The sequence below is a fragment of the Schistocerca serialis genome, chromosome 5 (genome assembly GCF_023864345.2).
Source record: "Schistocerca serialis cubense isolate TAMUIC-IGC-003099 chromosome 5, iqSchSeri2.2, whole genome shotgun sequence".
Taxonomy (NCBI): domain Eukaryota; kingdom Metazoa; phylum Arthropoda; class Insecta; order Orthoptera; family Acrididae; genus Schistocerca; species Schistocerca serialis.
The window spans coordinates 219,341,893-219,369,886 of NC_064642.1; the positions used below are offsets into that span (position 1 = coordinate 219,341,893).

General features: G+C 40.4%; 1 protein-coding gene and 1 pseudogene across 7 annotated transcripts in view; one reads left to right on the plus strand and one right to left on the minus strand.

The window, feature by feature from the left end:
• The window catches only part of LOC126482327 (uncharacterized), a 463,601-nt gene that overhangs the window by 270,775 nt on the left and 164,832 nt on the right, over nt 1–27,994 (plus strand). The gene's annotated exons all lie outside the window — the stretch shown is intronic.
• LOC126482544 (5S ribosomal RNA) lies at nt 10,405–10,522 on the minus strand (annotated as a pseudogene).

Genomic DNA, 27,994 nt, shown 5'->3' on the forward strand with positions numbered 1-27,994 from the left:
TCTCCCAAGGCCGTCAGTAGTTCCAATGGAATGTTGTCTACTCCGGGGCCTTGTTTCGACTCAGGTTTTTCAGTGCTCTGTCTAACTCTTCACACAGTATCATATCTCCCAATTCATCTTATCTACATCCTCTTCCATTTCTATAATATTGTCCTCAAGTACATCGCACTTGTATAGACACTCTATATACTCCTTCCACCTTTCCGCTTTCCCCTCTTTGCTTAGAACTGGGTTTCCATCTGAGCTCTTGATATTCATACAAGTGGCTCTCTTTTCTCCAAAGGTCTATTTAATTTTCTTGTAGGCTGTATCTATCTTACCCCTAGTGAGATAAGCCTCTACATCCTTACATTTGTCCTCTAGCCATGCCTGCTTAGCCATTTTGCACTTCCTGTCGATCTCATTTTTGAGACGTTTGTATTCCTTTCTGCCTGCTTCATTTACTGCTTTTTTATATTTTCTCCTTTCATCAATTAAATTCAATATTTCTTCTGTTACCCAAGGATTTCTACTAGCCCTCGTCTTTTTACCTACTTGATCCTTTGCTGCCTTCACTACTTCATCCCTCAGAGTTACTCATTCTTCTTCTACTGTATTTCTATCCCCCATTTTTGTCAATTGTTCCCTTATGCTTTCCCTGAAACTCTGTACAACCTCTGGTTTAGTCAGTTTATCCAGGCCCCATCTCCTTAAATTCCCGCCTTTTTCCAATTTCTTCAGTTTTAATCTACAGTTCATAACCAATAGATTGTGGTCAGAGTCTGCATCTGCCACTGGAAATGTCCTACAATTTAAAACCTGGTTCCTAAATCTCTGTCTTACCATTATATAATCTATCTGATACCTTTTAGTGTCTCCAGGATTCTTCCATGTATAAAACCTTCTTTTATGATTCTTGAACCAAGTGTTAGCTATGATTAAGTTATGCTCTGTGCAAAATTCTACCAGACGGCTTCCTCTTTCATTTCTTAGCCCCAATCCACATTCACCTACTATGTTTCCTTCTCTCCCTTTTCCTACTGCTGAATTGCAGTCACCCATGACTATTAAATTTTTGTCTCCCTTCACTACCTGGATAATTTCTTTTATCTCATCATACATTTCTTCAATTTCTTCGTCATCTGCAGAGCTAGTTGGCATATAAACTTGTACTACTGTAGTAGGCATGGGCTTCGTGTCTATCTTGGCCACTATAATGCATTCACTATGCTGTTTGTAGTAGCTTACCCGCACTCCTATTTTTTTTATTCATTATTAAACCTACTACTGCATTACCCCTATTTATTTTGTATTTATAACCCTGTGTTCACTTGACCAAAAGTCTTGTTCCTCCTGCCACCAAACTTCACTAATTCCCACTATATCTAACTTTAACCTATCCATTTCCATTTTTAAATTTTCTAACCTACCTGCCCGATTAAGGGATCTGACATTCCACGCTCCGATCCGTAGAATGCCAGTTTTCTTTCTCCTGATAACGACGTCCTCGAGTAGTCCCCACCCGGAGATCCGAATGGGGGACTATTTTACCTCTGGAATATTTTACCCAAGAGGACGCCATACAGTAAAGCTGCATGCCCTCGGGAAAAATTACGGCTGTAGTTTCCCCTTGCTTTCAGCCGTTTGCAGTACCAGCACAGCAAGGCCATTTTGGTTAGTGTTACAAGGCCAGATCAGACAATCATCCAGACTGTTGCCCCTGCAACTACTGAAATGGCTGCTGCCCCTCTTCAGGAACCACACGTTTGTCTGGCCTCTCAACAGATACCCCTCCATTGTGGTTGCACTTACGGTACAGTTATCTGTATCGTTGAGGCACCCAAGCCTCCCCACCAACGGCAAGGTCCATGGTTCATGGAGGGAGGACAAAATTTATATGGGGAGCAAAAACAACAGTTAGAAAAATCTGCTGTGGGAATACAGTGATGTTTTCAGTGACATAGCTGGTAGGGTAAAGGGTTATCAGTGTGAGCTTCAGGTAAAACCTCATGAACCATTTTTCATAAAAGCATACAGTATTGCAATATCAAAACGACCTGGTGTCGAGAAAGAGCTGAAAAATATGGAAGGATGTAATATAATAGAAAGGAGTATCAGTGCATATGCAGGGTGTTTCAAAAATGACCGGTATATTTGAAACGGCAATAAAAACTAAACGAGCAGCGATAGAAATACACCGTTTGTTGCAATATGCTTGGGACAACAGTACATTTTCAGGCGGACAAACTTTCGAAATTACAGTAGTTACAATTTTCAACAACAGATGGCGCTGCAAGTGATGTGAAAGATATAGAAGACAACGCAGTCTGTGGGTGCAACATTCTGTACGTCGTCTTTCTGCTGTAAGCGCGTGCTGTTCACAACGTGCAAGTGTGCTGTAGACAACATGGTTTATTCCTTAGAACAGAGGATTTTTCTGGTGTTGGAATTCCACCGCCTAGAACACAGTGTTGTTGCAACAAGATGAAGTTTTCAACGGAGGTTTAATGTAACCAAAGGACCGAAAAGCGATACAATAAAGGATCTGTTTGAAAAATTTCAACGGACTGGGAATGTGACGGATGAATGTGCTGGAAAGGTAGGGCGACTGCGTACGGCAACCACAGAGGGCAACGCGCAGCTAGTGCAGCAGGTGATCCAACAGCGGCCTCGGGTTTCCGTTCGCCGTGTTGGAGCTGCGGTCCAAATGACGCCAACGTCCACGTATCGTCTCATGCGTCAGAGTTTACACCTCTGTTGTTGTTGTTGTTGTGGTCTTCAGTCCTGAGACTGGTTTGATGCAGCTCTCCATGCTACTCTATCCTGTGCAAGCTTTTTCATCTCCCAGTACCTATTGCAACCTACATCCTTCTGAATCTGCTTAGTGTATTCATCTCTTGGTCTCCCTCTACGATTTTTACCCTCCACGCTGCCCTCCAACACTAAATTGGTGATCCCTTGATGCCTCAGAACATGTCCTACCAACCGATCCCTTCTTCTGGTCAAGTTGTGCCACAAACTTCTCTTCTCCCCAATCCTATTCAATACTTCCTCATTAGTTATGTGATCTACCCATCTAATCTTCAGCATTCTCCTGTAGCACCACATTTCGAAAGCTTCTATTCTCTTCTTGTCCAAACTATTTATCGTCCATGTTTCACTTCCATACATGGCTACACTCCATACAAATACTTTCAGAAATGACTTCCTGACACATAAATCAATACTGGATGTTAACAAATTTCTCTTCTTCAGAAACGCTTTCCTTGCCATTGCCAGCCTACATTTTATATCCTCTCTACTTCGACCATCATCAGTTATTTTGCTCCCCAAATAGCAAAACTCCTTTACTACTTTAAGTGCCTCATTTCCTAATCTAATTCCCTCAGCATCACCCGACTTAATTAGACTACATTCCATTATCCTTGTTTTGCCTTTGTTGATGTTCATCTTATATCCTCCTTTCAAGACACTGTCCATTCCATTCAACTGCTCTTCCAAGTCCTTTGCTGTCTCTGACAGAATTACAATGTCATCGACGGACCTCAAAGTTTTTATTTCTTCTCCATGAATTTTAATACCTACCCCGAATTTTTCTTTTGTTTCCTTTACTGCTTGCTCAATATACAGATTGAACAACATCGGGGAGAGGCTACAACCCTGTCTTACTCCCTTCCCAACCACTGCTTCCCTTTCATGTCCCTCGACTCTTATAACTGCCATCTGGTTTCTGTACAAATTGTAAATAGCCTTTCGCTCCCTGTATTTTACCCCTGCCACCTTCAGAATTTGAAAGAGAGTATTCCAGTCAACATTGTCAAAAGCTTTCTCTAAGTCTACAAATGCTAGAAACGTAGGTTTGCCTTTCCTTAATCTTTCTTCTAAGATAAGTCGTAAGGTCAGTATTGCCTCACGTGTTCCAGTGTTTCTACGGAATCCAAACTGATCTTCCCCGAGGTTGGCTTCTACTAGTTTTTCCATTCGTCTATAAAGAATTCGTGTTAGTATTTTGCAGCTGTGGCTTATTAAACTGATTGTTCGGTAATTTTCACATCTGTCAACACCTGCTTTCTTTGGGATTGGAATTATTATATTCTTCTTGAAGTCTGAGGGTATTTCGCCTGTTTCATACATCTTGCTCACCAGATGGTAGAGTTTTGTCAGGACTGGCTCTCCCACGGCCGTCAGTAGTTCCAATGGAATATTGTCTACTCCGGGGGCCTTGTTTCGACTCAGGTCTTTCAGTGCTCTGTCAAACTCTTCACGCAGTATCGTATCTCCCATTTCATCTTCATGTACATCCTCTTCCATTTCCATAATATTGTCCTCAAGTACATCGCCCTTGTATAGACCCTCTATATACTCCTTCCACCTTTCTGCTTTCCCTTCTTTGCTTAGAACTGGGTTTCCATCTGAGCTCTTGATATTCATACAAGTCGTTCTCTTATCTCCAAAGGTCTCTTTAATTTTCCTGTAGGCGGTATCTATCTTACCCCTAGTGAGATAGGCCTCTACATCCTTACATTTGTCCTCTAGCCATCCCTGTTTAGCCATTTTGCACTTCCTGTCGATCTCGTTTTTGAGACGTTTGTATTCCTTTTTGCCTGTTTCACTTACCGCATTTTTATATTTTCTCCTTTCATCAATTAAATTCAATATTTCTTCTGTTACCCAAGGATTTCTATCCATACAAAATTCAAATGCGGCAACCCCTCAGCGCCGCTACCATTGCTGCACGAAAGACATTCGCTAACGATATAGTGCACAGGATTGATGACGGCGATATGCATGTGGGCAGCATTTGGTTCACTGATGAAGCTTATTTTTACCTGGACGGCTTCGTCAATAAACAGAACTGGCGCATATGGGGAACCGAAAAGCCCCATGTTGCAGTCCCATCGTCCCTGCATCCTCAAAAACTAGTGGTCTGGGCCGCCATTTCTTCCAAAGGAATCATTGGCCCATTTTTCAGATCCGAAACGATTACTGCATCATGCTATCTGGACATTCTTTGTGAATTTGTGGTGGTACAAATGGCTCTGAGCACTATGGGACTTAACATCTATGGTCATCAGTCCCCTAGAACTTAGAACTACTTAAACCTAACTAACCTAAGGACATCACACAACACCCAGTCATCACAAGGCAGAGGTGGCGGTACAAACTGCCTTAGATGACACTGCGAACACCTCGTGGTTTATGCAAGATGGTGCCCGGCCACATCGCACGGCCGACGTCTTTAATTTCCTGAATGAATATTTCGATGATCGTGTGATTGCTTTGGGCTATCCGAAACATACAGGAGGCGGCGTGGATTGGCCTCCCTATTCGCCAGACATGAACCCCTGTGACTTCTTTCTGTGGGGACACTTGAAAGACCAGGTGTACCGCCAGAATCCAGAAACAATTGAACAGCTGAAGCAGTACATCCCATCTGCATGTGAAGCCATTCCGCCAGACACGTTGTCAAAGGTTTCGGGTAATTTCATTCAGAGACTACGCCATATTATTGCTATGCATGGTGGATATGTGGAAAATATCGTACTATAGAGTTTCCCAGACCACAGCGCCATCTGTTGTTGAAAATTGAAACTACTGTAATTTCGAAAGTTTGTCTGCCTGAAAATGTACTGTTGTCCCAAGCATGTTGCAACAAACGGTGTATTTCTATCACTGCTCGTTTAGTTTTTGTTGCCGTTTCAAATATACCAGTCATTTTTGAAACACCCTGTAATAACCCTTTAGTAGTTGTTTCGAAAAAAGATGGTGGAGTAAGATTGGTTTTGGACTCTACACACTTAAACAAAATTTTGTTCAGACAGACAGACCATCCCAAAAATATTGATGAGTTACTCTATAAATTTACAGATATAAAATATATGTCAAGTTTGGATCTAACTTCAGGTTTTCATCAGGTACCACTTTCGGTTAATTGTAGAAAATATGCTGCTTTCTTGTACAATTGTAAGAGTTACCAATATTGTGTTGTGCCATTTCGGTTAAATTCTTCTGTTTCTGAATTTATAAGAGCTTTGGATCATGTACTGGGGCAAAAACTTGCATCTAAACTGATAATTTATGTAGACATTTTGGTTACAGGGCAAAATTGGGAAGAACATTTTTCGATTTTGAAGTCAGTTCGTGAAAAACTTAGAAAAGAGGGGATGACATTGAAATGAGAGAAATGTAAGTTTGCAGTTTCTGAATTAAAAATTTTGGGTCATGTTGTCACAGACAAGGGAATTTTGGCAGATCCAGAAAAAATTAAAGCAATTTCAGAAATTCCTATTCCTAAGACTAAAAACCAATTAAAGTCGTTCTTTGGGTTATGCGGTTATTACCAAAAACATGTAAGTGATCAGAGTCTGAATGCACCATGTTTAAGTCAGTTACTTAAGAAAAACACTGTTTGGGTTTGGGATAGAAGTTGTCAGGAAGAGTTTGATAAAATTAAGCAAGAGTTGAGGAAGCAACACTTATTACACAGACCTGATTTTAATTTACCATTTTGTTTGAACACTGATAGCAGTAATTATGGGCTTGGAGCAGAGTTATTTCAAGAAAGAGTAGAGAATGGAGTTAAGATACATTGTACCATAGCATTTGCAAGCAGAATGTTGCTCAAGCATGAAAAAAATTATACAGTCACAGAGAAGGAACTTTTGGCAGTTCATTGGGCTTTTACAAAATTTAGAATTTACCTTATTGGATATAAAACCATAGTATTTTTGGATCACAAAGCTTTGAGTTACTTACAAGAGTGCAAATTACACCACAGTAGACTGACCAGATGGGCAATATTTCTGCAACAGTTTGACTTTGAAATCAGGCACATAAATGGTTCTGAGAATGTAGTAGCTGATTCACTTTCAAGGTTACCAACTGGGGGAGAAAAGGAGATTTTTGAAAAAGAGGAGGAAAAGCAATTTCAAATTAGATACTTGAAAGGAGTGGAAAATGAGAAAACAATTAGAACTATGTGTAACAAAATGTGGAAAAATCAAAATTTAGATCAAAGTTGGAAATTAATCAAAGAATGTTTAGTCAAGAAGGGGTATGAAAAACTTGATAAATTTTACAAATTACATAAGGCGATTTTATTTCGGAGAACAGATGTAGATTCTGATAATTGGAAACTGTGTTGGCCAGAGACAGATGCTGAATAGCTGATTATTTACATACATGAAAGTTTTGGTCTTTGTGGGATACAGAAGTGCATTCAAAAGATACAAGAAAACGTTTATTTTTACAATATTGGAAAGAAGGTAAGAAAAGAATTGGCAACCTGTGACATGTCAAAGAGTTAAAGTGAGCAATCAAAGACGTGGTGGAGAGATGCAAAACATTATTCCAGAAAAACCTTTAGATCTTATCGCTGTGGACTTATGTGGAATGTTACCAAAGAGTAAAGGTGGTCACTGTTACATATTTGTTATGGTAGATGTATTTTCAAAATTAATTAAACTATATCCAGTGAAAAAAGCTACTAGCCATGAAATTATAATAAAAATTGAAAGAGATTATTTTGCACAGGTGGGTAAACTAAAAGCTATATTATCAGATAATGGTTCACAGTTCACCTCTAAAATTTGGAAAATGTTTATTGAAAGATCAAAATTGAAGCATATACTTATATCTGTTTATTGTCCATCCACCAATCCTGCAGCAAGATATATGAGGGAAATTGGGAGACTTTGCAGAACCTATTGTAGCCATGAACATCCAACTTGGTTTGAGCACATTCAAAATTTTGAAGATATTATGAATAGCCTACAACATAGTTCCACAGGATTTTCACTGTATGAGATTATGTTTAATATCAGACCTCCAAATCTTATATCACAACTTACTGAATTTCCTAAATGTACACCTTTAACTATGCAAGATAGAGAAGATATTGTCAGGGAAACTATGAAGAAACAAGGGGAAAAGAGGAATAAAAGACATAACAATAGGGTGAAATTAACCACTTTCAAAATTGGGGATCTTGTTCTGGTCAAATCTCATGAAAAATCAAAAATGTTAACTTCAGAAATTAAAAAATTCTTTGATATTTATATTGGGCCTTTTGAAGTCATAGAAAATCCACACCCTAATGCTTATCATTTGGTATACCCTAAGTCAAAGAAATTATTTGGTCTCAGGAATGTTGTCTCTTTGAAACTATATAAACAGAAATCATAATTTAAAAATTTAAATAACCTATTATCATCTAAAACAAAAGTCCTCCACTGGAATATGCTTGTTAGAACAAAACTACCTGTACAACCAAGCATATATATTTACATGTATAAATTAATAATATGTCACATGTTAATTGAAGACACATGTTAATTGAAACTGATGAAAAAACACTGTTGTAACAAAGAATGAGAGAAAGATTTATTTTTACTTTTTTTCTAATTTTTGGAAGCTACGTCTTCACTGTGGGTGAAGGCATGCATGTGAGGGCATGCATGCAAAGGCATAAGTTTCAAAACCAACCGAGCGAGGTGGCGCAGTGGCTAGCACACTGGACTTGCATTCAGGAGGACGACGGTTCAAACCCGTCTCCGGCCATCTTGATTTAGGTTTTCCGTGATTTCCCTAAATCGTTTCAGGCAAATGTCGGGATGGTTCCTTTGAAAGGGCACGGCTGATTTCCTTCACAATCCTTCCATAATCTAAGCTTGTGCTCCATCTCTAATGACCTTGTTGTCGACGGGACGTTAAACACTAATTTCCTCCTTCTCCTTCAAAACCAATTTTAGATAAATCCTCATGATTTATGAGCAATTTATTGTTCTTTATACTGATGTTCTCGGGAGCAAAATTTCTCTTCACAAGAATTTGACTTGTAGTAATATTGTAGTAGAGAGTCAAGTGTACATAAATAATTGTAAAAAATTTAGATAATACTGATGTATCTTTAGCTGTACTAAAAGAAAGAAAAGCATTAATATGGGGAAAAAAATTTAATTATGAGAACCAGTTGGCACAATGTGGCCAAAGAAGTGGTTGTAGATATCTTATTCTAGCAAATGAGTTTTACCTTAACATTATTTTCAATCTGTATGCTGTATTTTAGAATATTTCTCATGTATGTTTTATGCCATGTATATTTGTCATGTTAAATAATTTCTTTGCTTGAATTTTTTGTGTGTGGAATTGATGGGGAAGGATCATTGCAACAACAGCCAGTAACAAGTCCACAGATTCAAAGAGTCCGAATTTGGAAGAGGTTATCAGACTGCATCATTAATGTACTAATTGTGTAATACAGATCCATTACTGAGTGTGGTCGGGATTTTGTTGTATATGTTCATAACAACAAAAGCTCTGGGGAGCAGTTGTAATGGATGCTAATTTACTTATATTTTTGAGAGTGACAGCATATTGATTACTATTAGTAGATGTGACGAAGAATATCAAAGAGGCTGATTACAAGTGGAAGCTTGTGTGTTGTGTAAAATGTCTTTGACGCTGGAGGCGTCTTTGACCGTAGTCAGTCGACAGTGAACACTTGGTGTGTGTTGACGGTAGAACAATGTGCTGGTCGCCGTTATAAATATTTGCTAGAGAACAGGAAAAAATGAATTATGTCACTACTTTTTTATATAAACTTTAAGAAGACACCACATTCGAAGAAATGGTATTTGAAGCACCAAAAATGAGGCAAATCCATTGAACCAGGTCATTTCTGCAGCTGATGAAACTGCATTGTGGAATCATACTTCCACTAGACGACTGAAGCCAAGGCAAATATCATCTTGTAAACATTTCACGGAAAAGGTACTGTCACGAAATATGCTAAGTACAGTATATAAAAATAGTGAGCATATTTCAAGACTCTGTTCATACTCAGTGAAATGCTATAATTTCTCCTGCTATCGAGTTTTAAGGAGTGGCATGATTGTATATACATACATTATGGGCAATGACTTCCATCTCCTATTCTAACTGTCTCCCTTCCATTCTCAAATACTGGAGGCCAAACTGCAGAATAACCCTTGGATCAGTGTGGAGTGGCGGTGGGGTGAGTGGACTGCTGTAGCCTGTTGTGGGATTGTGTACCACTGTGGGCTGTGCCAGGGATGAAGCCTCTCTGTCATTTCTAGGTCCCCAGTTCCATAAAATACAATACAGTACAACAGTCGATGAGGTTAATTCACAATCATCAGTAGGAAATTTCTGTTTTCAAAATTATTAGGATAGAAGCTATTTATTTATTTTTTATTAGTCCTCTAGAACATACATTTTGTACACCAAAGAGCACTCCGTCATCAGGCCACAAGTGTCATCCTCAGCTGAGGATGCGGATAGGAGGGGCGTGTGTCAGCACACCGCTCTCCCAGTCGTTAGGATGGTTTTCTTTGACCGGAGCCGCTACTGTTCAGTCGAGTAGCTCCTCAATTGGCATCACGAGGCTGAGTGCACCCCGAAAAATGGCAACAGCACATGGCGGCCCGGATGGTCACCCATCCAGGTGCCGGCCACGCCCGACAGCGCTTAACTTCGGTGATCTGACGGGAACCGGTGTAGCCACTGCGGCAAGGCCGTTGCCCTGTACAGCAAAGCACATCATGATATAGGACAAGTCAATTTGAAAATTATGTCACAACGGTGTATGATGAGAAATGACAGTAGTGATAAGTAACACTCATAGCAAAATACATATAGGACATATAGACAAAATATAAAAAAGGTGGGGTGTGATGAGAGACGACAGCGGTGGTACATAGCAGAGTTCATGTAAGAGATACAGACAGAATGTAAGTAACACACAATAATTAAATTATCTTGCTAAGTAGAAATACCTACAAGTGAATAAACAGCTTATTACAAATAATTAAAATTGTGTTTCGAGAAATTTATGTATGGAATAGAAACAGTGATTTAGTAGCGATTCCTTTAATTTAATTCTCATTATTTTTGGTTTTTTTTTTTTTTTTTTGCTCGTTTTTATATCTGTTGGGAAGTGTCTGTATATTTTAATGCTCATACACTTAACCCCATTAGCATATACTTTTGTGTTGTGAGCTATAATTTGTAATTGGGTTTTGTTTCTGGTGTCATGTGTGGTTGAAACAGTTCTTTTTTTACATTTCATTATTCTTACAACTTGTTTTTGTGACTTGAAAATTGTGAGAGATTCAGAGCTATTTCCCTAGAAGATTAGGCCATAGCTCAAGACAGACTCCAACAGGGCATGGTACACCAGCTTCAAGGTATATGCAATGGCTGTGTCTTTTAATGATCTTAATAAATGACAGATTTTATTAAGCTTCTGTGACAGTGTCTTAATATGTGGTTTCCAGTTTAGAGTGTTACTGATGGTAAGTCCAAGAAATTTGGTGTCCTGCCTATTTGTAATGTCATCTTTGCCAATAACTATAACTGTGTTGAAGGGGGTCTTGTGTGTCTAGTGTGGAACTTCATTCTTACAGTTTTTTGAGTATTTATAAGTAGTCTGTTTGCATCAAACCAAAGATTGTAATTGACAAGTAGTTTCATTGACTGCATCCTACAATGTGTCACCTCTACTGGTTATCAGAATATTTGTGTCGTCGGAATACGGAAAGGAGGTGGCATTTGGTACATGTTCTGGGAGATCATTTAGGAACATATGAAAAGAACAGGGCCAAGAACAGATCCCTAAGGGACATCATTTGTTGTATGTAGTGTGTCTGACCTGCAATGCCTGAATGTTTTTGATTTTCTTATTTCTACATATTGCTTTCTTTCCCTATGGTAGCTACGGAACCAATTATGGGCTGCTCCTCTAATCCCAAACTTCTGGAGTTTCACAAGAAGCAGCTTGTGGTCGACCATGTCAAATGCCTTCGACTGCTCAAGAAATATACCAACAGCAGGTTGTTTATGGTCAACGAAACGTGGACCTATTTTTCCGAAATCTCTATTGGGAAGATGTGATAATGTTGTCCGAATTTAAAAATATTTCTAATCTAATTGACATACAGTATTCAAATATTTTTGAGAAGGCAGATAGTATAGTAATTGGCCTATAGTTTGATATGTCCGTTTTCTCTCCCTTTTTGTAGAGAGGTATAATTTTAGCTAGTTTGGAACTGTTCCCTCCAGAAATGAGGTATTTATGATATTTGACAGGGGTCCACTGATGTAATTTAAACATTTATGAAGTAAGAACCAGAGAGTGTACAGTGTTTGGGGAGTTGGTCAGGAGACTTGTGGGAGAGGGTGTACAGTATTTGAAGAGTTGGTTAGGTGATTTGTGGAAATTTCTGAACAATAGCTGTCGAATTTATTGGCAATTTTATATGCATTTTCAGTCTTTTATCCTTCTATATTTAGTGTGATTTTATCCTCTATCCTTAACTTTCTACCAGTCTGTTCATTTAATATACCCTAGACAGTCTTACATTTGCTGGAACATCACCTTATTGTTTTTTCATTAAGAGCTCTTTTAGCCGATTTGACAACTCTACAGTATGTGGTTTTGTTATTTTTATAGTCTACCTTGAACTCTTCATATTTGCCATTGTCCAGTTTGCTAAGTCTGTGCAACAGCCTCATCTTTTCTGGTGAAGTTTTAATATCTTTTGTGACCCCAAGCATTCTGTTTCTTTATTAGTGATAGTCTTTGTTTTCTCTGGGAAATTGCAATTAAAGTAGTATTCAAATATCTGCAAAAAATTGTCGTATCTTATTTCTTTAAACTAAGTCTGCAACAGACGTAGGAAATTTTCCGAGCTCGATATTGAGTGAACGGAACAGAAACACGCACATTCTGTACGTTTATCTGACAGTCATTGTTCACAGGTATCGACCACAGAACAAATGAATACTGAGTTACATGCAGAAATCACTAACGTTCCTTTGTTCTTGGGAATTTAGATCTAAGCCTCAGTACCTTGTACCAAAAAGTCGTGACACTTTTATAAGAATTCGAAAATATACATACTAATTTGAACACGTAGTTGACAGATGCAACCAATAAATTAGATACAGAATTTACTGTTACGAACAATCAGCTGGACAAAAAACTTTGTAGACTGTGTTAAAATCAAGGTGAAAGAGAACGCCGACTTGAGGAACTTGCAATGGAACAGTAGTTTATGAAGCGTACATGAAAGCTTAGCTCAAGTAGTATCAATTCAAAGACATGTATCGTAAATGAAGTCCACGTGCGAAAATCTACCAGATGATGAACAACACTCACGCAAAAAAGTAGAATTTCTGACTTTTGGACAAACTATTTTTAAAACAGAGTACAAATGTGTCAATAAGGATGTAAAAAGATTAAATGAGAGAGCTGAGGCTGACACCTTTGATAGCGATTCCACCCTAGCTGAAAAGTGTGTCCACAAACAAAAAAGCTTTTGTCGGCACTGCTGAAGAGATCGTAAGTGGACTAGGACATAGCAATATTCAAGAGGAGATGTGTGGTATCACCGCTTACAGTCATTAACGTGCAGTGAACCAGCTTCATTGCTGTGCCCATGCACTATGTTGAAGGGAGAGGCTTGTTGACATAAACAATTAGACCAGCGTTCAGCTGCAGCTCGCTGTTGCACTCCTGTCTGATCATGTCAGCACGTGTGTGTAGGTGAAAATCTATTTGGATACGAATTTCTCAGGTATTACGTATGAATAGGGGTGCCGCCATCTTATGCTTGCGGGACCCTGGCGTTGGGCCTGTGCGTGGTAAAAAGATTAAATGAGAGAGCTGAGGCTGACACTTTCGATAGCGATTCCACCCTAGCTGAAAAGTGTGTCCACAAACAAAAAAGCTTTTGTTGGCACGGCTGAAGAGATCGTAAGTGGACTAGGACATAGCAATATTCAAGAGGAGATGTGTGATATCACCGCTTACAGTCATTAACGTGCAGTGAACCAGCTTCATTGCTGTGCCCATGCACTATGTTGAAGGGAGAGGCTTGTTGACAGAAACAATTAGGCCTGAGTTCAGCTGCAGCTCGCGGTTGCACTCTTGTCCGATCATGTCAGCACGTGTGTGTAGGTGAACATCTATTTGGATACGAATTTCTCAGGTATTACGTACGAATAGCGGTGCCGCCATCTCATGCTTGGGGGACCCTGGCATTGGGCCTGTGCATGGTTTGACAGATGATGCCTGCATCGATTGTACATGCGATCGCATCATCATCAGTGTCTAGCAGATAGGAATTTCTCATGTGTTACGTACAAATGGGGGTACCACCACCTCATGCTTGTAGAACCCGTGCGAGGGTTGTGCACAGTTTGACATCTGATGGATGCGTCGCTTATTGCTATCTCCTGAGTACTCTACTGGACAGGGGGCAGTGGATGTGCTTGCGCACATTGATTGGATTATTTCGTGAGGCCCTGCTATACACTATTTGGACAGTTTACGAGTGCTGAGCGTGTCTACACATCAGTGTGAAGAATTATTTAGGAGCAGTTTGCTATTTTGTGCTGATATTACGAGTTGGTTGCATCTCTGGGCTGTCCAACATGACCCAAGGCACATGATGGTGGATGTTTTGTATGAGTGTGATAGATATACTCCATCCTTCAATATTTTGTTTGAAAATAAATAGAGTGCACTCCATCTTTACTCTCCCCAACAGCCGGCCGTGGTGGCCGAGCAGTTCTAGGCGCTATGGTCGCAGGTTCAAATCCTGCCTCGGGCATGGATGTGTATGATGTCCTCAGGTTAGTTATGTTTAAGTAGTTATAAGTTCTATGGGACTGATGACTCAGAAGTTAAGTCCCATAGTGCTCAGAGCCATTTGAACCATCTCCCCAGCAGCCCAGACCAGGATGAGTCGTTTTCCCACCATTTTCCCTCACCATCTCGGTTTACGTCATGAAAAGGACGACAGCGTCCTCTGCTGGTGGTACTGAGTACTAGACCTTGTGGAGAACAGACTGTTTGCCGCCATCATGGATAACTGTACTTGCATCATCAGCTGGTGTCACGGAGGCATCCTCTGGTGGCGACGAAATGTACGAAGACAGTTGGGGTCTGGAGCTAGTGGAAAACCCACTAGGTGGCACCATCTTAGATTACGATACTTGCATCATCACCTGACGTCATTACAGCGTCCTCTAGTGGCATCGATATGGACTAAGTCAGTTGGGCTCTGGACTCAGTGGTGAATACACTGGGTGGTGGTGCTACCTCTAATTCTTTAAATAAAGGCTGGTGTATGATTTCGACAGTTGATGATTAGCAAGCAGGGTGTTTTAGATGGATTCTGATTTTGACAATTTACGAGTTGTTTGGCTATTTGGACGAAAATGCATTGCATTATGTAAGAGTGGTTTGCATGTCTGGTATGCTGTGGGGCATGTCAGAGTGTGTGTCCTGTGATACATATACTCCATTCCTAAATAAATTGCCCCCCCCCCCTCCCAAAATAAATAAAGTACACTCCTTCCTCTCTCCATCAGCCTAGTGCAGGCCGAGGTCTTTTACCAGCAACCTCTAAGAAGAGGTTGCACGCTGGAGGCTTAGGTTAGTGGTGGTGAGCTTCGTTTGCAACAATTTTGTAAGCTTGGTAGCGAAAGCAGAAGTGACCTTCGTTGACAGCTAGAATTCAAACTCGGCGCCAGTTCCTAGGAAGAGGTGATGGTCTGGACCTTCAGAATTAGTTGAAACTAGGCAGTTGAAAGTATAATGAACCACTTTTCTTACCTGCTTGAAATTGGTTAAATAATAAAGACAAGTCCTTTTTTCCCTTCATTTTGCTTGATTAGCAGAGATAACAGGGGTTGACACATTATGAAGTTGTAATTTGGACTTTCGGCCATTTTCGGGGTGGCGGGGTGGGGGGGGGGGGTGGGGGGTGGTTAGGTTAGTGGAGGTAGCCCTTCTTCCCGCCAAAATTCAAACTACCTACCAAAACCCGCCATATCGGATGATGTCACAGTGGGTGTGTCTGTGACATCATGGCCGGCATCTTGTATGATGTCAATGGGGGTGTGCCTGTGACGTCATGGCCGCCATCATGGATGACGTCACAGGTGGTGTGTCTGTGATGTCACAGCCGCCATCTTGGATAACGGTACATTGTGCTCATATCCCTGTTGTTCCAATACTCACATAGCCCTCAATACATCACTGCAAGCAGCTTTACACCTAGTTGTAGTTACAGTATTAATAATAGAGATGATCCTATCACTAGCGGCAGTTCCCTCTCCCATCCTTTTAGTGAAGGACATCTGGTCAGTGACACTATACAGCAGTTAGAACATTCAGTGATTGCATGCGCCTTTGAGGAGTGAATCTCATTCACAAGGATAGAGAATGCAGCAGGAGGGTACCATGACTCTGTCATGTCTCTAACAGTGTGCCTTCCTGTTGTGGAAACGGAGCTTCTCAAAGAAGTCGATGATCTGCATTATTCCACCATTAAATGCAGTGCGGTGCTCTGCATCAACTACCGCACTCCCTGCCCCCAAAGTTGGTTGTGGCATTGAAGAGGCAAGTCTTCACTATCCCAGGGGAGGGGGTGGGAGGAGGGGAAGACGTGATAACACGGAGCATGTCAGTTGCTGAATGGTTTCGTAAATCCACCTCGAGTGCTATATTTTCCCAGTTTTCTGAGATGGAAGTTAGAGGGTCAGCTAAAGCACTCAGCTGAATACTACACCTGGACATCCATGCACATTTCTATGATCTGGTAAAAGGAAGGTCTAGATATATCAAGATCACTAAGAATATGGCTAATAAGCAGGCATGCATTAATGCCGAAAATAGAAAGGATGAGGCTTATTTTGCGTGGTCCATCCTAGTTTGCAAGAGAAATTACAAGGTACATCCAGAGTGCACATCTCAATAAGGTAGATACCTTGACAAAGTGCTATAACTGTGATGGTATCGAGTTCCCCATCAAGATTCAGGACATACCAAATTTGAGGTGCAGAATACCTGAATTTCGGTTCATAATTATGACCTGGAGAAGAAAAGCAAGACAGATGAGCAGGAGAAGTGTATAGTCGTCGGCGCCTCCATTTCTCAAAATTTGCCAGTGAGCATAAGATGTATGTAGACATGCTCTTACTCTCTGATGAGAAAAAAAATGGATTAAGGCAATTATTATATTGTTTGGATCAAAGACATGTCCCAACACCTATTCTCTCAACTGAATAACGATAGGTGTAAAAAGCATATTTCCTTAAGTTGCCCGAATTACTTTCCCTCAGACAAATTACTGATAGAGCATCTAGTAGATTGCACTTCCGAGGATCCTGTACGTGTTGTTATGCCTACTGAGGAAAACAAATTCATAAAGCTTAGAAATGCTCACAACTAGGAGTGATGTCTTTTTGTAGTGTACACCGACTTTGAATGCCTCCTCACTCCTGTGACCCGCTGTGAAGGTGACCCCACGACCTCATATACCACCTTTATAGAAAAACATGTACCATATACGGCCACATACCAAATTGTATCGTCCTCTAATTCAGCCTTAACCGCTACAAAGCTCATGTCAGGGATAATCCTGCAGTTTCGCTGCTTACTGACTCGAAAAACTATCATGGAGGTTGATAAGGTTCACAATGACAACATTCCCATGACCAGATTGGAGGAGAACGAAGATTTGTACATTAACATGAATGACGGTCATATTTGTGTGCTCCCTTAGATAGAAAAGCAGAAACTCCTCATAAAGACCACTTCATCATATGGGCACTACCAGTTTTCTTCCATAATTGAAGTTGGTATGACACTAATTTCTAGTTGAGGACTTGGCTGATTTTGGTTGAGGAAAATATCAGGTCAGTGCCCTACCTGAGAGCGTCAAGAAATACATTTCATTACGCTCCGCTTCCTTGACACGTTACATTTTATGCAGGCGCCATTCCAGAAACTCATTGAAACTCTACCTTGGGAGGATATGGATATCACTCGAGCTGCATTTCCTAATGAGGAGAAGTTTCAACTTGTGACTAGGAAGGGGTTTTCCCATACGAGTATGTGTATAGTATGGAAAAACTGAGCGAACCAGTCTACCTAACATAACTGCATTCTCGAGCAACCTTACAGGCTATGCCATGAATGCAGAGTATGAGCATCCTGTGAATGTCAGGCGGGAATTCAACATCTCCACTTTAGTAGAGTACACGGGGCTTTACATAGCCACAGATACACAGATGGCCGCTTGCTTGTGGAAGTTTTCGAGAAATTCCGGAGGCTATGCATGACCACTAATTCTCTGTATCCCACCTTCTACGACATGGCACCTTGAGTGCCTTGGGATGCAATGCACAAGAAAACAAAGAACAGCATCAAACTATTGACCGATGCTGACATGCCTCTTTTCTTTGAGCGAGGGATCCGTGGGGAACTCTGCCAATTTGGCCATAGGCATGTGAAGGAAAATAACCCACAGATGGATGACAGGTTCAACACATCTCTTGATTCGAGTTACATACTGTACTTTGTGAGCTAACATCCCAAAGTTGTTCGGGCTCACATGTGGTTCTCCTTCATCAAAATGTCTTGGCTCAAACTCGTCTATGGGTTGAACCACACGTGTCGTTTTACATGCCATAAATTAGACACTTGTGACCCTTTGGTTAAATTGTATAGCTGATGGCAAGTTTGCGAAATACGAAGATAATATAACACATAATAACGGTAATAATAATATCAGGAACTGAATTAACGACTCATAATTGATGTAAGCCACACAGTTGCGACTTGGTTAGAGTAATTTTCATTCAAAAAGCAAACTAATAGCGAAAGTGGTCGTATTTAGAGTTATTGTTACACTCGAGCACATACCCATCTGACACAGGAAGATCATTCACAATCTGATTGCGAATTACCAGTCCAATACTCCATCTAATTAACCATGTGAAAAGTCAGAGTTCACAACAGGCGCATGGCTGCTCGCCGCTCAGAGACTAAGTCCCGGATACCACACATAGCGAAATTTTGTAAGTCTTATCACTTCCTAGCTGCCTATAGACCGACTCTCCATTTTCGCGTCTCAATCCGAACTGTAACCTTTGGTGTCTGCCTCGACCAGCACTGCCCTCTGCCGCTGCCTAAAGACCGACTCTCCGTTTTCGCGTCTCAATATGAACTGTAACTTTTGGTGTCTGCCTCGACCAGCACTGCCCTCTGCCCATCTCCGACGGCATTTCCCGCGCGCCGAACATCTTTACTCAACTGAATAGCACAGTTCCCTTTCCTGAAGACGTCCATCTGATTGGCTACAGCTTATTCTGCATTACTTTACATTTTAACATACTTAAATGATCAAAGCTTGACCACTTTTACGTTCTAAATAAATTAACAGTAATATCCATTACATAATAAACGTTAAATTCTTTTACATAAAACCAATACAATGTCCTCCTTAACCTTGAATGTCACCGCCAGTAGCCTTGCACCAATGTGCTTTCTGATAAATAAACAAGGAACAAAAGTAACTACTATGCACTAAACTTTACAACAAATATTCTATTACCTAATGATTCAATAAGATGTCATGCTGTCATCATTCAATGTGTTTTGTGTGGAGGAAATTATGATCTGATGCTTAACTGAAAATACTGAAAATTTGAATTTACTGTATGTTTTAAACAAATAAAGTTACAGAGTTGAAATTTACAATGTTTGTCATTATAATGACGCGCTTTTATATGAAATGTTGATCGTTAAGATCGACCAAAGGGTTCAGATTTTAGGATTCAGGTCTTTGCTACAAAACATGTTAATTTCACTTTAAGAGTAAATCCTAAACTATTATAGATGTTACCAATATTCAAGTTCTATTGGTATCACGATGAAAATTTATGGAGGAGGCAGAATAAAAATACTGTGGCTTGATTCCCTGCATTACTACAGAATTAAATAGTTTTCATAAATGTTTCCCTTTATGCCGATCTTAGGTCCGCCATATTTAACACTGATACATCTCCTTGGCCTCAAAAGCCTTCTACTGGCTTTCCCTGTGACATAGGTCCTTGTCTGTCTCACTCGCACACTACAGCGCATAGGCCTAAATAGACAATAGACGACTGTGAGTTTCCCCACCTTGTGGTGAATCTGTGCCCTTTATGGCACGCGGTCCTGGACAACAGGGTTCGTTTCACAATTCATGAAGGCTGACTCTTTCGGCCATATATTTAAATGAGAGTGCGATGCTCGTTAACTCACACTTGGTTGTAAATAACTTATAAGGCGACGCAGTACAACAACCACTGCCGATTGTTGAGTTTCGATGGGTGCCCAAAGACGAATGCAAGGGATTAGGTGGAAAAATCATGAGCAGTATGGGAGCTGACTCTGATGTAGGGTATGTGGTATGTGGTGGACCCAGAACTCACATACTCTATTAGTCTGCATGAAGCGCATGTCCATTTGTCACTGTGTCCAGAGCATCTATTCCATGAGGAGACTCCACCCCAAAACAGATGACAACACTGGAGAATAAGTGGAGATACACTATTCGTTATCATAATCTCCAGCAGTGTCTCAGCTTGGGAATGGAGCTGGTTAGAATCACCCGGGATATCTCCTTCAGACAGTCCCCCTGGCTGAAGGAGTGTATTGATCTGAAGACGAGACAGAGGGCCTCCATGATGTGTGACTTTGAGAAAGATTTTTATAAATTAATGAATAATTCATTTTCAGCAAAACAGTGGAAAATTTGAGGGAACGACGTGAGATTCTGATAGAACCAAATGAGGTGAACGTTATGGAGTAAGAAAACGCATTGCCAGACCAAATTTTAAGTGGGTTGCTGTGGAGATGACAAAGGCCGCAGTAGAGTTTATGAAACCTCTTTATGTGTACGCTAGACCTATCCAAACTTCACATTTACTGCTTTCATTAAGTGTTTCCTAAAACTCGTTTTGCAGATCATAAATTATAAATATATGATTACAGGTAGCGTCATCTAATGGGTGAAGAACTGCGGTTCATGTGAAGTAATGAGGTGCCATGGTAATGAATTCTACATGTCCTCATACGCGGCTGATAATCCTTACAGTATTGTTCCACAGAATAAGAACGCTATTGGCCTTATGAAAGACGTGGTGACTGGATTGTCAATTGTGGAGTTTGCAGGTCTGAGATCAAAACTGTATGGGTATCGCACATTGGAAGGTGCCATCCACAGGCAGGCTAAGGATGTGCATCATATGGCATTGAGGGCCCTCTCTATTGAAGACTATTTGCTGTACCGTGTAGCAGTGTTTGCGGTGCTGCATCGCAGCCACCGCATATGGTACGGCAAACTAGTATTTGATCAAGAGCATATCAGATGTACACTGTGCTGCAGTCTAAAATTGGCCTGTTTCCTCATGATGGTAAAAGGGTCACTTGTGGTGACAGACTAAAACTGTCCCATACTCCCACTACTCACTTGTAACAACATGTAACAACATAAGAGATAGGGGGGCTCTGATTGAGTGAGAGAGAGAGAGAGAGAGAGAGAGAGAGAGGGAGAGAGACTCTGCTGAGTAGTAGTATGACCCTTTTAACCTATTGTAAGTAATTTTGTGTGTGTGTGTGTGTGTGTGTGTGTGTGTGTGTGTGTGTGTGTGTGTGTGTGTGTGTGTAGTGTAGTGTAAAATATATACAGGGCTATTACAAATGATTGAAGCGATTTCATACATTCACTGTAGCTCCATTCATTGACATATGGTCACGACACACTACAGATACGTAGAAAACTCATAAAGTTTTGTTCGGCTGAAGCTGCACTTCAGGTTTCTGCCGTCAGAGCGCTCGAGAGCGCAGTGAGACAAAATAGCGACAGGAGCCGAGAAAGCGTATGTCATGCTTGAAATGCACTCACATCAGTCAGTCATAACAGTGCAACGACACTTCAGGACGAAGTTCAACAAAGATCCACCAACTGCTAACTCCATTCGGCGACGGTATGCACAGTTTAAAGCTTCTGGATGCCTCTGTAAGGGGAAATCAACGGGTCGGCCTGCAGTGAGCGAAGAAACGGTTGAACGCGTGCGGGCAAGTTTCACGCATAGCCCGCAGAAAATTGGCTCATGCCACAACTGAAGACCGACAACGCCGACTTCATCTTTCAACAGGATGGTGCTCCACCGCACTTCCATCATGATGTTCAGCATTTCTTAAACAGGAGATTGGAAAACCGATGGATCGGTCGTGGTGGAGATCATGATCAGCAATTCATGTCATGGCCTCCATGCTCTCCCGACTTAACCCCATGCAATTTCTTTCTGTGAGGTTATGTGAAAGATTCAGTGTTTAAACCTCCTCTACGAAGAAACGTGCCAGAACTGCGAGCCCGCATCAATGATGCTTTCGAACTCATTGATGGGGACATGCTGCGCCGAGTGTGGGAGGAACTTGATTATTGGCTTGATGTCTGCCGAATCACTAAAGGGGCACATATCCAACATTTGTGAATGCCTAAAAAAACTTTGAGTTTTTGTATGTGTGTGCAAAGCATTTTGAAAATATCTCAAATAATAAAGTTATTGTAGAGCTGTGAAATCGCTTCAATCATTTGTAATAACCCTGTATATACCATGTGTGTCTTGTAAATAGAATAGTTTTTAAGTTTTCCCCTGCCGTTAGCCATTGATTAGATGATTGATTGAGATTAGTTTTTAAATGTACACAGCCGGCCTATGTGGCTGAGCGGTTCTAGTTGCTACAGTCTGGAACCGCGCGACCGCTATGGTCGCAGCTTCGAATCCTGCCTCTGGCATGGATGTGTGTGATGTCCTTCGGTTCGTTAAGTTTAAGTAGCTCTAAGTTCTAGGGGACTGATGACATCAGAAGTTAAGTCCTATAGTGCTCAGAGCCATTTTATCTTAAGGACAAACACACACACCCATGCCCAAGGGAGGACTCGAACCTCCGCCGGGATCAATCACACAGTCCATGACTGCAGCGCCCTAGACTGCTCGGCTAATCCCGCAAAGAAGTGAAAATGGTGTCATTGTTATATCTGCTAATGAAAATGTAAAATTACTTTGAGAAATAAATGAATTTTTACTTCGTAATATTTGTATGATTTCTCTTCATCCTGTTCACGCTTTGATAGTACACAGTTTCATCCAGATACTATGTCTTTGGCTTTCCTTGGTATAATTTTTACAGACATGTTTGCTATATGCCTTTGGTAGCAGACGTGACCACGTAGCTTCTACTCCCATATCCCAATGCATACTGCGCGATAGAGGTAATCGACAGCCAGTGCTCGCCGACTGCTGGCAACATTCATGAACTGTTCAACGAAGGGAGATTGGAGCGTGTCATCTGTTGGTCAGTCGTTCGATTGGTTGTCACATCGGCCAACGTATATTTGGTCCTTACACTGTTTCCAAGCCTGGGCAGTCGGTCGGTTGGTGTGGAGCAGCAAGGGAGTCCCCGTCGTACAGAGTCAGGCCGGAGCCGCTGGTGGTGTGCAAGTGAGGTTTGAGTGAGAGATGCTGCTTGCAAGTGTTACAAAGTTTGTCACCCACCAATCTTGGACATAAGAGTTGAGTCCTCACTTAACCAACTATCGGGCCTCAGCTGTTTACATTTCTTCGTCTGATTCTGGTTGTTGCTTTTGGGACATTCCCGCGAGCAACAATGTGTGTGTTTTCAAGTCAGCTAAGATTCCAGCCGTCTTCCTGTGGAGTTAAACTTAACTTAATTTATTCCCTATTATTGAAGTTGACCAGCGGTATCTTCTGCCTTGTGGCCATTGACATTCCGATTACCTGCCCTGGTCATCGACGTAATTTTAGGCAGTGTATTTTTTTCGTCGTGTTGTTGCTGTCCAGCGCTGCGTGTAGTTTGATAGCTGAGGTGTTGTTGGTCATTGTGGGAGCCAATATTCTGTGTTTCATTGTTTTGAAATCTTGTGGTCATTTTCCTGGTTGCGTGGAGCGAAACTGATCTTGTTCATTGGTCGGTCGGCTGTCTGTCAATTGGGTGGCCACTGTCTGTCAATTGGGTTGCCTTCAGATTAAGAAATCGTTGGACAGGCTGCCTGTCTCACCTAAATGGGCATTAGTGTTACAATCCCAGGTCGACCCTTGAAACTTCTGAGTGCCGTTCTTTGTGCGTTACATAGTAATTTCCCTGTTTGGGTTTTAGTTATTTGGTTGATGTGTGGCCTTCAGCCGAGTATCAATATCTCTTAAATTATTGTTCTTGTCTTGCCCTTAAGGCATGAGATTGTTATTCTTTTATATTGGGCCTTTAGCCCAATTTTGTATGAGATGTTTTAATATAAGGCTTTCTGCCTTTTAAATTGAATCTCTTTTTCTAGGCCTTAAGCCGTTAAACATATTTTGTCAGTATGTGGCCTTTAGCTGAGTATTAATGTCTCTTAAATTATAGTTCTTGTCCTGCCCTTAAGGCATGAGATTGTTATTCTTTATAGGGACCTTCAACCAAATTTCATATGAAATGTTTAAGATACAGCATTCTGCTTTTTAAAATTGAAACTCTTCTTTCTAGGCCTTAAGCCATTAAATTATTTGTTGATGTGCAGCTTTCAGCCGAGTTTTAATGTCTCTTAAATAAATGTTTTGGTCTTGCCCTTCAGGCTTAAGATTGTTATACTTTTGTTTTAAGATAAGGCCTTCTGCCTTTTGATTGAAACTCTTGTTATTGCTTAATATGCGGCCTGCAGCCAAGTTCCATTAAAATTAAATTGCTAAGGCCTTCAGCCTGTTTAGATTGAAGATTTAGAAAATATTCTTGGGTGAAACCTCCAGAAGAGCCTTGTATTTCAATTTGTTGCTTAGGCCTTGTGTCTTGGATTCTGAGTGTGGCCTTCAGCCAATAAGTTAATCAATGGAGGTCTATTAAAGTTTTGAGTGTTTTACATCCTTGTTGTAATATTATGTGTTGATGAATAAAGTTTGTATGTTGAGTGAAACTGACTGCAACTTATTTTGGCCCCTTTCCACAACCTAATCTGCTCTGTCCTGCTAGCCCACTGGAAATGTACCACAGCTTTGGCAAGCCTATAAATACAGCTTTTGATAAATGGTTATGAGAAGGTTTCTGCAATGGACAAGAGGGACTATAGCCAAGGTACTTTAGCTGAAGAAGTCAGGAAGGAAAATAAAGAGTAAGCTTTTTAACACTTATGGAAGAAAGAAGAGAGACCCCAAAGACTGATAGCCATCCCACCTACAGTCCCAAGGATATTGCCCTGGGAGGTTCTTTACCGATGGGTTGGAGAATGAAAATGTTTATCAATTCTACCAAATAATCTCCATTGGCCTCTCCTTACCATATTCCAAAAAATGACGCTAACACTTTACTGTTGATGCCTAGTGGAGAGGAAAGCAACACAATACAGTAATCACCTTTTCGACAGAAAACCCAACAGTATAAGTAAACCAACTCCAAGGACTAAATTACCCAAATCACATAAAAAATTCATGTAAACCTAACCATGTCACTTATCTCTAATATGAAAATTAGAAATTCTTCTAATACAAACTCTTAGTGAACTAAATACCCACTTCCCCTAGGAAGAGCATCTCAAATTCTACAAGACTTATAAAGCTATAATGGCATACTGTCCTACGAGTGTCGCTATTTATGTATCCTCCTTTCTCTCTCTGGTAAAGGTCACATTTTTCCTCTAGGTTCACCAATCCTTTGCAAGACATCATACATACATACATACAGATTAGTGTACAATGTCCTGTTAATATCATCTACAACTTTATCTTCTCTTCAATACATATATATTGAGGTAAAATGTCCCTAATATATCCCAAATTGATACCTGGTATCTAATCTGCCTTCTGTGCATAATTACTCATTGTTTACCTACATACTACTATAACTCTGAATGCCCTTCTATTCTGTGTTTTAGCAATCATATCTGGATGTTAGGCTGTCATATTTACACTTCATAGGGAAGGGTGTAACCATCTTTATTCTCCTGTCAAAACTGACTGTGAAAACAGCCAGTACCACTTAGAAGAAATAACTCAATAGGTTCCATAGCCCATCTGCTAGCTAATGTATGCTAATTACTGTTGTTTGCCAATTATGAGTGTAACCCTACATCATTTGCTGCCCACAATTATCTCACTGTGTATCTATTCTATCGTATTGCTTATAAAGCGTAGGCTAGTTAAAAGTAATTACAGTTTTACAGAAGATAGGGAAAACGGTAAAAAACTGCTAAACCAGACAACTTGATACCTGGTGGAAGTCAGTCTGCTAAATTCACACAGGATGTGAATCTATCTGAGGTATGTTTCCTAGGACACATATCTTTTTATCATATATATCTTATATGGGCCCTGAAATTATGCCCATTCTGTACAACTTTCTGTCCACCACATTTAGAATATCTTTTTGTTGTGTAAATAATTAAATTTAAAAAAAACCTGGGGCAGATAATGTTCAAACAGTAAATTTCTCACAATTTATCAATGCAGTCATGCAACAATTTCAGCAGATGAATACAAGTTTACAGAACAATGACAAACAGTTTACGGAAAAATTTCAGGAAATAAACAAAAAACTTGACGGTAATGATGCTAAATTAAGCAAAATTGGTACTGATTTAAACAAAAGGATTGATGAAATGGACACAAAGTTTTCAAAACTAACAGTTTTAGCAAAACATAATGAAACCAAAATCAGTGTTCTTGAAACCAATGTCAAACAGTTAAGTAGCACGTGTGACACCATGACGACAAAAGTGGAAAAGTGCGTCACTGCTCATGATGACATCACGAAGTGTATCACACAAGTAGAGACAGATTTAGAAACCATGACAAAGACAATTGACCAGACAATCAAATTAGAGACAGACAGACGTTTTTCTAAAATTAATGAAGAATTTCATGAGTGGATTAACAGAAAAGACAAAGTACCTGATGCCGCACACACAAGAATATGTGTAAAAAAACGTGTACACGATGTTGACAGTACAGACAATTCAGATCACAGTGATAGTTACATTCAAACACACAACCAACATAAATTGTCGAGACGTAACAGACATAAGAGAGAAACTTATTCAGACAACGCAGACAGATGTAAATACAGAAAAGTAGAACAAAACCGAAATTTCAGAAATGATTCTGACCCACAGTCTTCTTGTCCTGAAATGTATCAGAGAAGAAGGATGAGAAGAGGAAACATAGATCAATCTGACAGATAGCAATAAAGTTTTATAAAACACCTAACCTTTCAACCTTTTACTTCAGACAAGAAAACCATTCACCCTGTAATTTTCATGAAAGCTATCAAAGACGCATTTCCTCGCATGTGGAGTGAGTGGAGGAAAATTAATTTTGCAGCACCTTATATACAAGGAAACGCAGCTATTTGGGCCTATCATGAGGTAGACAGATGCCAAACTTTTCAGCAATTCGAAAATGCTTTCCTGTCCAAATTCTGGTCACATACCATGCAGGAAAGAATGAGACAGATCGTAGAACCCGAAACATTTAATCCAAAGTATGGAAATCTTAGACGTTACTTTGAGAAGTATATAAATATGATGCATTTCTTGTCAGAACCTGTCACGTCTAAGGATCTGCTCCGTGCGTTGAAAGCATGTTTACCATTCTATATCAAAGAGAAATTGTTACATATCCTGGATTATGACATAGAATATTTTCTCCAGGCTCTAGATACTGTTGATCTGTTATTTGAAGATCAGTGTAGCAGCCGACATGACAACAAACAATATGACAGTCATAATTCCAACCAAAACAAGCAGTATAGCCAACCTCATCAATACACACCACCTACCGTAGCATATGTTGCGCCGCAATTTGGCCCTGCAGCGAATGCAAATTATGCTGGCAACAGTGTACCTAGTATGCAACCACACATCTTGTACACTAACCCCACATTTTCGCCTAGCGACAATGGCTACAAGCGCAGGCAGAACAATAAACAAAACTGCAACTATGAAAATGGCCAAAACTGGCAAAATAACTGACAAAATTTTAATTACAACGATAACCAAAACCAACAGGGGCAGGTTTGGTACAGTGATAACCCAAACTACAGAATGCAATATCCAGCATATTCACAGCCTCAGAATGTAAACAACGGTGCATGGCAACATCA